Source organism: Apodemus sylvaticus, chromosome 11 (assembly GCF_947179515.1).
Source record: "Apodemus sylvaticus chromosome 11, mApoSyl1.1, whole genome shotgun sequence".
NCBI classification, from domain to species: domain Eukaryota; kingdom Metazoa; phylum Chordata; class Mammalia; order Rodentia; family Muridae; genus Apodemus; species Apodemus sylvaticus.
Genome location: NC_067482.1, coordinates 22,374,938 through 22,387,026, shown reverse-complemented (window position 1 = coordinate 22,387,026; position 12,089 = coordinate 22,374,938).

Here is a 12,089-nt window from a genome sequence, read left to right as displayed (position 1 = left end):
GAAGAAAGCGTGGTCTAGGAGTCTGAAGGGTTTCACAGGGTGGAGGAGAGCAGATTGGGATTTACTCATTTAGTCTGCTTGGAATGTGCAGATACTGCGATGAGAAGTTACTGTAGAAGATCTGATAGATCTGGGTGTAAGACTGGGGGAATTAGATCTGGAGGAGCAGAAGAACAGGTGAAGATCTGCAGACAGCCTACCAGCTTCCTTGGCAGGAGTGGCCCTTAGGTTAGATGGAAATTGATGCAAAATGCAAGAGGAATTTTATTAAATCCAGCATGCTGGGGCCACCCTGCACACACAGAGAGAACTATCCACACTACGGGCTGCAGGGGCCTTTTATACAGTTCTCAGGCAATTGTCATTAGACAGAATGTGATTGGCAGAACAGTGTCACCTTTAAACTAATTGTTTATTAGGTGATGAGGTACATGACTATCTTAGGGAGAGCTTCTATTACTGCACACACATCATGACCAAGAAGCAAGCAGGGGAGGAAAGGGTTAATTCACCTTACACTTCCACACAGCTGTTCATCACCAAAGGTGGTCAGGACTGAAACTCAAGCAGGTCAGGAAGCAGGGGCTGATGCAGAGGCCATGGAGGGATGCTTCTTACTGGCTTGCTTCCCCTGGCTTGCTCAGCTTGCATTCTTATAGAACCCAAGAGCACCAGCCCAGAGATGACACCACCCACAAGGTCCTAGGTCCTCCCACCTTAATCACTAACTGAGAAAATGCCTCACAGCTGGATCTCATGGAGGTATTTCCCCAACTGAAGCTCCTTTCTCTATGATAACTCCAGCCTGTATCAAGTTGACACACAAAAACCAGCTAGTACACTGGCCAACTGTCAGTCCTTCAAATTGTATGCCAACCTTTAGATCAGTCTCCCCCTCCCCTTTGTGGTCTGAGTAGTGTACCTTAGCCCTTGACCCTTTCAAAGTTCCTAAGTTAACACTTTCATTCTCCCCTTTTCTTTGTGCATGCTTCAATCCTGAAACAATTGCTGGTATTGAGAACTCATATTCCTGATCTTCTGTATCTAGTTCTTTGTATCTCTGCTTTAAGATCAGTAGCTGTACTGCACCTAAGTGTTTCTTAACAATTGTGATCAAGCTGTCTAAAATATAGGGGCCAAACATCAACTTTAGCTGGAGAACAACTAGGGGTCCTAACAGGGTTAACAACCCCGAATGTTCTGCATAAGAGTAACACTCCTCAGGTAAGACAGCACATAGCCTTCCTATCCTGCAGTGTTAATTCTAATAATGAAGTCAATAAATCTTGAATGTGACTGATGGAAGTTTCTATTTTCTCTGTGTCTAAATCAATGTATCTCACACTGTCATAATTTTCTTCTAATAAGACCAGAGTGGAAGTCCTGGTGGTTGCCCTGGCCATCTCTAATCCCAACAGAATGGAGACAGTGAGTGCCATAAAAGGTTTGGTGAATGAGCACATAGGATGGGGGAAGAAACCAGAATCTAAGGGAACCACCAGGCAGTCATGATCAAAGTCAAGTGATCTTGAACTTCAGCAGATTGTCTATCTTCTATGCCATCCATCAGGGTGTCTTGAGAGAAGGGCACCTGCATGTTTCATATGGGAAGCATATACCCACACTGCAGTACTGTCCACCTTGAGGCCTGCAAGAGTGGCTAGGAAGGGTCTCTTTCATCAGGGTTCCAGCAACTGTTCCCTGAAGTCTTCTTACACAGATCCAGTCTGGAAGCAGTGAGGAATTTCTGGCATCCCTGAAGCATTAAAGGAAGACAGTTTGGGCCAAATCTCATGTTGTGGAATACCTCCTGGGAGGGCCCAGTTGACTAAAAAGAAGTTGGGGTACCAAAGAGGATCTCAAAAGTAGTCAGGCTAAAATGGCAGGGGCTGTTCTGGGCTCAGTACTGGAACAAAGAGAGGGCTACCACCCAGCCTGAGCCAGGTTCCAAGGTGAATTTAGATAAGATCTCTCATAGGGTTTTATTTATTTTCTCTACCTGCCCTGAGCTCTTGGGAGAGTATGCTCAATAATGCTTCTAGTTAGTCCCCAATATCTCTGTCAATCCCCAACTTACCTTAGAAACAACAGGACCATTGTCTGATCCAATTACCTTGGGCACTCTGAAACTCTGAAAATTTTCTTCTAATCATGGCCGCTGTTTCCTGCTTTGTAGGAAAAGTCTTAACCCATCCAGAGAAAGTACCCACAAATACTAGAAGGTATTTGTAACCATATTTTCCTGCCTTAACTTTTATAAAATCTTGCAATATATTCTAGGCAATTCTCTTCTAGGTCTTTTGCCCTGTTTATTCTTTGCTGCATAAGTATTCACTTGCTGGCATACCGTACACTGTTCTATTATCTCACTGACTCAAAACCTGAGTCTTAAATATATACTTTAGATTCCTTAAATGCTTTTAGATTGCCTGGACAAGCTTTTTATCCCCTAAATGAGTTCATCTGTGCATTTGGCAAAAGTAAGGCCAAATGCATAGATGAACTCATTTAGGGGATAAAAGAAAGTAAGTAAGTCAAAGTAAGTAAGTGTCAAAAGAAAGTAAGTCTTTTGCTTACTTTCTGGGGAGTACTGTTTTCCTTTCTTGTGTGTGCTTTCTCTGGTAATAGTTGGTAGGGGGGCCTAGTAATCTGAGTCCTTTTTTCTACAGCATATTCTAAGTGAGGCCATCTCTAATTTAGTTCCATTTCCCAGTGGGTTTCTTTTGGAGTCCCATAATCAGTATAGGCTCCTGCATAGTCACTTTTGGAGCCACTTGATCTGCCTAGTTATTGTCCAGTGAATCTTCCCTTCTGATGTCCTGGGCCGTGAATAATACTCACAGTGACTGGCTTCATTAGCCCATCCAAGAGGTCCAAGATTTCCTGATTCCTCTGATGTGAGCAGTCCTCCCTCTTAGCATATAGCCCTGTGGGCATGGGCTATGGCAGGGGCATACCTGCTTTTCATATGGATGTTAATTTTCTTCCCAGCTCCAAGTTCCGAGGTCTTCGTGAGGACAATTAGCTCCACTTTCTGCATTGAGTGCCAGGGGGTCGAGGTTCTAACCAGAAGACATTTATGTTGTCCACCACAGCAGTATCTGCTTGTCTCTGACCTTCATGGAGAAAACTGTTCCTCTTCCACTCTCAGAATTATCCTGGGTTGGAGGAGGTGGTCAGAACCCCACCTCTCCTAGTCACTGTCTTCACCCAGGGCTAACACCTTTGTCACTTAGCGGCTTCCCCCCACCCCCTCAAGGCCTGGTAATTCCTGCTCCCAGCTTCCATTGGGACAATCTTGGGCCCAGTGGCCTCTCTCCTTGTAGGATGCACACTGGTCCTTTTCTGCTTCTCTTCTCTGCTTTTTCCTAACTACTGTAGTCAGGACTCTCTGTAGCTTCCTTCTCGATCATTTTTTTCTTTCTTATTCTCTGTTCCCTCTCCTCATCTGTCTCCCTGTAATGGTAGACTTTCTCAGCAACCTGCACTAAATCCCTCTACAGACTTTCTCAGCAACCTGCACTAAATCCCTCTACAGACTTTCTCAGCAACCTGCACTAAATCTCTCTATAGACTTATTCATTCTCTTTCTCTGTTCCTTCTCCTGTCTCCATGTCTCTGCAAACTGTACTAAATCTCTCAATGGCTTATTCTTTTTTTCTAGTGTCTGAAGCTTTTATCTGATATCTCTACTAGCCTTGTCTATAAAAGCCATTGTACCAGTAATTTTATATTCCTGTATTATAAATAAAACAGTCTCAATGAGATTAAGCAGTCTCTTAGGAAATATGCCCTTAGTGAGAGAGCTACTACAGTATCAGGGGAGGTGATCTCAGGTCTCCTCCTGCTCTGCTCATGTGGTCATCTCTTCCTCTCAATTTCCCTAGCACTTTTTCCTCTCTAATCACTGGCCTCTCACTGCCTCAATGTGAATAGATAGGAATTCTTATAACATATCACCTTTTCTATTTAATACAAACTTTCTCTCTACATATAAATTGAGCATAACTATTACCATTTTGTAAAGTATAAAATATAAGATATACCTAGAGATGTCAATCAAACAGAAACTTTGTTATCTGTACTCTCTTAAAAGACTATAAGAATTAACACCTGACTCATGTCTTGGCTATACATTCTATGTCATCTGAAAACCATCTATTTAAATCTATATCAGCTTTCTCAAAGTTAAACAGCTTGGGCTGGCTATGAGACTAAGTCTGTCAGTGTGGGAAGCCATTAGAGACCCTCGCTTCGGCTGACAGGGTAAAGGTCCTGAGTAAAACAAAGGAGAGCCTCTCCGGTAATTGCGGTGGAAGGAAGTCCTGAGATAAATGCATTAGGCTCCTGCCTGTGCAAACACCAGATATCTCCACCGGAGGACCCTTATCTCCACTGAAACTGCTAAGATTGCCCTTCCTTCCTTTGTCCTTGCCTTGAGGCACGTCCCTCCTGAAAGCCTTAAAACCTGTGTACCCCCCGAACATTAAACGAGGCCTCGACAATTGAACCCCTCTCTGCCTGGCCTCGTTCTTTCTCTCCCCCCTTTGACCCTCAGGTAGCACCCCTTTGGAACCCTGGAATAACTGACCTGCCGGACAGGTTACATGTCAGAAATCCAAAAGTGACCAATATTAAATGAAAATCTATAACATAGAATAACACATTCTGTGATCTTCTGATGCCTAGAAGAATATCTGTCTATCTAAAGTATCTCTGAACTGTTAAGCCTTGACAACTTTTAGCTGTTTTGTTTAAAATTTTGAAAACAACCTAACAATAAACTCGGAACCTTTATTTGCTATTTGGCACTAAACTCACAGGCTTAAACATCTCAGATCTGTTATCGAAACTGCAAAGAAGGACTGGGTCTAAACCCTGTACTTTTAAATATTTAGTATCAGTAGAAGATATTTATTACAATGAAAACCTTGATAATGAATCAAAATGAATTCTGTACTCAATAATAACTTATGACTTTAACTTAGTAACAATTAAAATGATTTTTACCAAATGAAATAATGGCTATATAATCAATCTTATTTTCTCTCTGTTTCAAATCTGATCATTTCTACATTCTCTAGAAAGACAACTTAATAATCCTCTCCAGTCCCAAATCCCAGGGAACTGGGTTGATGACTCTTAGTAACTTCTTCAAGCTGAGTATGGTCATTGTGATATTAATAAGGGGGTGGGAGAAGGGTAGGGATAATGGGTGGCTTGGTTGGTTTCTGATTTCTGTATCTTGACTGAATCTAGCTGAAGTCCAGAACCTCAGGGGTTGAAGCAGATCAGTGCAGCATTTTTTATGAGACTCTACCTGGCTGTATTTTCTGTAATATATAAAACTCAAAAGAAAATTTTAGTATCACATAGACAGTTTTATGTTTAATATTCTGGAATCTAGTCATCTGGATGTCTCCCTCTTTCAATTCTGATCTAAATAGCTCTGGAAGATGTTCAGAGGTTAATCACCCTTTTAAAAAACACAAAAACAAAACTTTTTTTTTTCCCAAATCAGCCTATCCTTGAGCCAGTAACCAGGAAAACCTTCATCTTGACCTCCCTCCCAGAGGAATATTATCACAAAACTAAACATCACACCCATTATGAAAATCAAAACAAACTAAAAGAAGTGAAATAAAAGATCTTTATCCTAACTTAACACAATTGATTTACTAATCTATCTCTACCAGCATAAATCCAGAATTCCCACGTGGCACCACCTTGAGTATCTTGTTAAGACTCATTTTCCTTATTTTCCGATAAATATCGGTGGGTTTGGTTTTTTGGGGGGGTGGGGGAGGGTGAGTGGGTGGGTTGAGACAGAGTTTCTCTGTTTAACCCTGGCTGTTCTGGAACTCTGTAAACCAGGCTGGCCTCAAACTCAGAAATCCACCTGCCTCTGCCTCCCAGGTGCTGGCATTAAAGGCGTGTGCCACCAAAGGCGGGAACCAGGAAAGGGAAAATCATTTTGAATGTAAACAAAGAATATTGAAAATAAAAAGTTAAAAAAAAAAAGACTTATTTTCCCCACTAGGGGTCCTCAGTATTCTGTCTCTCCTTTTGTTTCAACTTGGTATGCTTGAGTCACCTGACCCAATTTTGGCACTCTGTTTAAGTCTAAGTTTCCTACAGAGAAGCAGAGAGTTGCTTTTCAGTTGGACTGACATCCAAACAATGACATCAGTCTAAGTCCAAAAACATGGAACAAGATACCAACAAACAGACAAAAAACCAATCAGCACACAGACTGCTCAATCCTGCCACAGGAGGGCGTCTAGGTCCTAGAACTCAGAGCAAAGGCAATCAACACACAATTCGCCTCTTGATGGGCCCAGTTTCAGACACCAGGTGCTCTTCTTGCACATGCTGCAGGAACCAGACAAATCAGATTTTAGCAAAACTTGGAAAAGAAAAAACTAAAATACCAATGTGCCCCTGCCAGGATTGCCACAAAAGAACTGAATGGTTTGGCCATGACCTTCTCACTACTGAGCCCAGACAAAATCAGACCCTCTGGGAACCGACTTCCTACACAGAATCTGGAGCTTCTTCCAGTACTTTCACTGCTGCGGCATTATGGTGTCTTCCCACCACTCCTGGCAACCCCAATGGAAAACTCTCCTAGCTGCAAATCAGCAGCTGCTCAAAAAAGAAAAGACACAGAAGACAGAGACAAACTCAGACAGAGCAACCTCGGTACCTTCTTAAGACCTCTGATTTCTCTTCTCCAGTGCCTCTCACAGGAGGTAGTGTCCCAACCAATGCACCAAATGCATACTCCACCAGATGTACTCCCCCTGAGTATACCATGCAGAGACAGAAATTGATGCAAAACACAAGAGTAATTTTATCAAATCCAGCGTGCTGGGGCCGCCCTGCACACAGAGAGAGATCTACCCACATTTCATGCTGCACAGGCCTTTTCTACAGTTCTCGGGTAGCCACCATTAAATGCAATGTGATTGGCAGAACAGTGCTACCTTTAAACGAATTGGTTGTTAGGTGATGAGGTAGGTGGCCAACAGTCAGTCCTTTGGAATGTGTCCCCACCCTTAGGTCTGTCTCCCCCTCCTCTTTGTGGTCTGAGTAATGTTACCTAGCCTCTGACCTTTTCAAAATTCCTGATTTAACCCTTTCAAAACATTGGTTTTTTTAGCAAATGAAATGTTGAAGTATAAGATTTCCTTTTATAAGGGAGGAGAGGCCCTTGGTCCTGAGAATGCTCAATGCCCCAGTTTTTGGGAATGTCAGGACAGGGAAGCTGGAGTGGTGGGATAGGGTGTTTACAGAGGGGAGACCAGGAAAGGGGATAACATTTGAAATGTAAATAAAGAAAATATCTAATAAAAAAACAAAACAAATCAAAACAAAGGTTGCATTTGATTTTTAAAAAAATAAAATGTTAAGTATTATAATCATTAGGTAAATAGATATTTTGGTCTTATTCGTTGTGTCAAAATGAAAGTTTATATCTCTAACCAACATCCACACATCACATGCCCCATCCAAACTCTTGATATCTACTATCATCCCATCATCCTCTGCTTATTTTTGCTTGATTAGATTTCACATATAAGAGAGATTGAGAGGTATTGGTGTATCTGTCCCTGATTATTTCATTTACAAAATGTCCTATATAATCATACATGTTGCCACCAATGACATAATTACTGTCTTTCTTAAAACTGAATAAAACTAACTACCGTGTGTGTGTGTGTGTGTGTGTGTGTGTGTGTGTGTGTGTCTGACTTCATGTGTATGTATGTGTGTGAGTTTTGTTTGTTACTCATTCAACTTTTAAATGATCAGTTGGATTCTGGAATTACCAGAATTATAAATTTATGAATTCAGAATAATTATAAGTAATGCTTCAGTGATGAAAGGGGTGTAGCTGTCTCTTAAATTAGCCATCTCATTTCTTTTTAAAAGTGTACTTACAAAATTTCTTAGAATACTCTGAATTTACATGATTTCACTACTCTTCCCCTTCAAGCCCTTTGATACCACCATTCCCTCTTATACTCATGGCATTCTTTTCTCTAATTACTATTGTGAATGTGTGTGTGTGTCTGTGTGTATATTCATGTGTACATATATTTGTGTATACAGAATATGTATATATATGGTACATATTCATATATATATACCTGTATATACACAATTTCATATCTGAACTCTTAGTGTTAGATAATCAACTAGGAGGTCCTCCTCTGCAGAAGACTGACTCTCCCTCGAGAGCCTATTTTCAAGGGAAAAGTTATTTTTTTTTTTATATCTTGTGTTTAAATCTCTGAACTCAGAAAAGTTTGAAAAATAAACCTCAGAAAACAAACACATTAAGCCAAGGATATTTTTTCTGCTTAAAAAGAGATATTTCAGCTAGTTTAATGGAAGACTCATGTAATTATCATATTATATCCCCATTTTGTAAAAGACAATAAATTATTGATATAAAATTACATATGATACCTTGATAATAATTCCCAAAGAAGAAATATACAGAGATTATTTTTAAACTGGTTATAATTATATGTGGTACATACTTACATTACCAAGAAGAAATATAATATAAGCTTAAAAATAATAAAATGAAAATGCAGTCCATTATGATTACTAAGCCTTCTGAGTAGTGTGAATGAATTTGATTGGTCACCTTTTCATTTATGACAGTTTTTCTTTTCTGTTTTCATGGGCTTCACTGACCTCTTGTGGAGCATTTATGCTAATATCTAGTTACAGGACATTAGACCAGCTGGAATCCTAAGCAATGATCCATGTGGCTCAGAAAAAGGGACAGGGAAATGAACTGAATCAGTCAATGGCAATAATGAACTAGAAATTCTATATATAGATGCAATATTTGTAAGTCAAAGTCAATCATAAGGACAGGCCATTTGCAAGGGTATGATAAAATCAAAATGAACATAAACACAGTGAATCACAAACATGTACATAAAATAAAATAGATGTTTGTAACTGAGAAAATAACCAGAAACAAGAGAATTTGGGGTATAAATCTAGATGAAATTGGACCTAATGTAAGGTGGTAACAATGCTTTGAATCTATTTACTACAACTTCCATAGCATTTAGCTGACCTTTGTGAGCCTCTAAAGTTGAGATTCAGTGAGGGAATACTTTTCTATTCCCTACTGTGATCTTGTTCACTATTTTGTCTTAAGATTTATTTTAGTTTAATTATGTCTTTGGGGTGAGTGGGTGCATGTGAATGCAGGTGCCCACAGAGGACACAGGTATCCATTTCTCTTAAGCCAGTTAGAGGACATGGGAGCAGCTCAGTGTGGGCGCTGAGAATACAACTCAGTGCTCTGCAGGAGAAGTACATGCTTCTAACTACTGAGTCATCTCTCCAGCTCTTGTTTATAATTTTTTATTACACTTTCTGTTCCTTTTAAATTTGTATATCGAATGACATCCCCTACACTTGCTGAATGCACATCCCATAGCAAGCATTCCTCTTTGTTTCTTCTCATCTCTGTTTCATTTTGCATAACTATGTTTCTCTTTGAGCATATGTATAATACTTACTTTGATATCATGGTTTCATTTTTATTTCCTTCTACATCCTTAGGTACAAATCTTTTGATTTTATACCATGGGTGTCATTTTGTCAGTCACAAAATAGCACTCACCCATCTTTTTTGGTTTGATCCTATTTATTTTTTTTCTATTGTTTGTTATTTTAGTGATTTCAACATATAAAATATAATTTCTGATTATTTTTTACTCTGCTTTCTGTATCAACTCTATTGCTGCATTTTAGTGTCTTGTTCTTTTGCTTCGACTATTCGGACCCTCTTGGCTATGTCTCATATAATTGGCTTGATAGTTATGAATTCCATCATTTTTCTTGATCTCACAGACTTGACATTTCCTTAATTTCTTAGAAATCATTTTCTTGCATATATTCTCTTGCTTCTTCATTGTTGATTGACTTTGAATGTATTAACTCATTATTTTGTGAACAATAGCATATCTACTAAGAATCAGGTTGTTTGTCTTATAATAATTCTTTAAAATTTGCAAATATATTATTTCTGCTGACTTTTTACTTTTTTCTTTGTACAGGACTTTGACAGGATGATGAGAATATTCACCTGATATTGTCATTTGGACCAAATTCATTAGCAAACCCATGATGTTCTTGCCTTGGATGTCCCAATCTTTCCAAAATTAGAAAGACATTTTCCACTGACTTTTTTCAAAAGTCTCTCTCCCTCCCTCCCCCCTCTCTCTCTCACACACACATACACACACACACACACACACATACTCTCTCTCTCTCTCTCTCTCTCTCTCTCTCTCTCTCTCTCTCTCTCTCTCTCTCTGCTTTTCTCTCAACTCCCTTCCACATGCCCTGAGTAAAGTTTATACTACATACTATATAAAATAAGAAAAGAAAAGGAAAAAAAAGAAGAGCTAATGCCAATACTTTTCAAAATATTCCAACAAATAGAAACAGGAAATAAAATAAAAGGAACACTAGGAACACTGTCAAATTCATTTCATGAGGACAGAGTCACCTAATATCTAAGCCACATAATTACTCTAAAAGAAAGGGATTTTCAGCCAATTACTCTTAGGAACATTGAAGATAAATACTCAATAAAATTACTGATAAACTGAATCCAAGAACACATTAGAGACATCATCCACCATCATCAAGTAGGCTTTATCCCAGGGAAGTAGCAGTGGTTCAATATATGACAATCCATCAATCTACAATATAAACAAAATTAAAAAATAATCATCTCATTATATGCTAAAACAGAATTTCAGAGAATCCAATACCCCTTCACGTTAAAATTCATGGAGAGATCAGGGATATGAGGTACATACCTAAGCTCAATAAAGGCTCTATACAGCAACCCAATAGCCAAAATCATTTTAAATTGAGACAAATTTAAACCAATTTCACTAAAATTGGTGACAAAACAAGGCTGTCCATTCTTTCCTTATCTCTTTAATAAAATAATTGATCTTCTACCTAGAGCAATAAGAAAATTAAAGGAAATTGAGGGATATAAGTTAGAAAGAGGGAGAAGTCAAAGTATTGTTTTTGCAAGGATGATACAATGGTATACATAAATAGCCCCCTAAATTCTACCAGAGAACTCTAACAGGCGATAAACACCTTCAGCAAAGTGACTGACTACAAAATTAATGCAAAGAAATCAGCAAGTCTCTTTTAAACAAGTGCTAAGTGGGTTGAGAAAGAAGTTAGGGAGATACATTTCACCATAGCCACAAATAATATAAAATAACTTCATGTAACTCTAAGAAATAAATTGAAGAAGATATTAGAAGATGGTAAGATCTCCCAAGGTCATAGTTCTGTAGGTTTAGCATAGTGGAAATGACCATCTTACAAAAATCAACCACCAGATTCAATATAATTTCCAACAAAATTGCAACACAATTTGTCACAGATCTTGAAAAAACAATTCTCAACTTCATATGGAAAACAACAAAAATTCCAGGATAGTTTAAAGAATCCTGAACAATAAAAGAACTTCTGGAGGTATCACTGTCCCTGACATCAAGCTATACTAGGAAGCAACTGCAATAAAATTTGCTTGCTATTGGTATCGAAACAGACAGATGGATAATTGGAATTGAATTGAAGACCCAGAAATCAACAAGCACATGTATGCATGCTTAATTTTTGACAAAGGAAACAAAACCATACAATGGAAAAGGAAAAGCCTCTTTAACAAATTCTGCTGGTCTAACTGGATATCAGCATGTAGAAATATGCAAATATATTTGCATACAAATATATATTTATATATTTGCATTTTCTACATATATTATATATAAATATATATATTTATCTCCCTGCATAAACTCATGTCCACATGGATCAAAGACCTTAGCATCAAACCAAATACACTAAATCTAATTGACCAGAAAGTAGGGAATAGTATTGAACTCATCAGTACAGGAGATAACTTCCTGGTCAGAACACCAATGCCTCAGTCACTAAAGACAAGAATTACTAAATAGGACTTCATGGAACAGAAAAGTTTCTATACATCAAAGGACACCATCATTAGGAGAAAA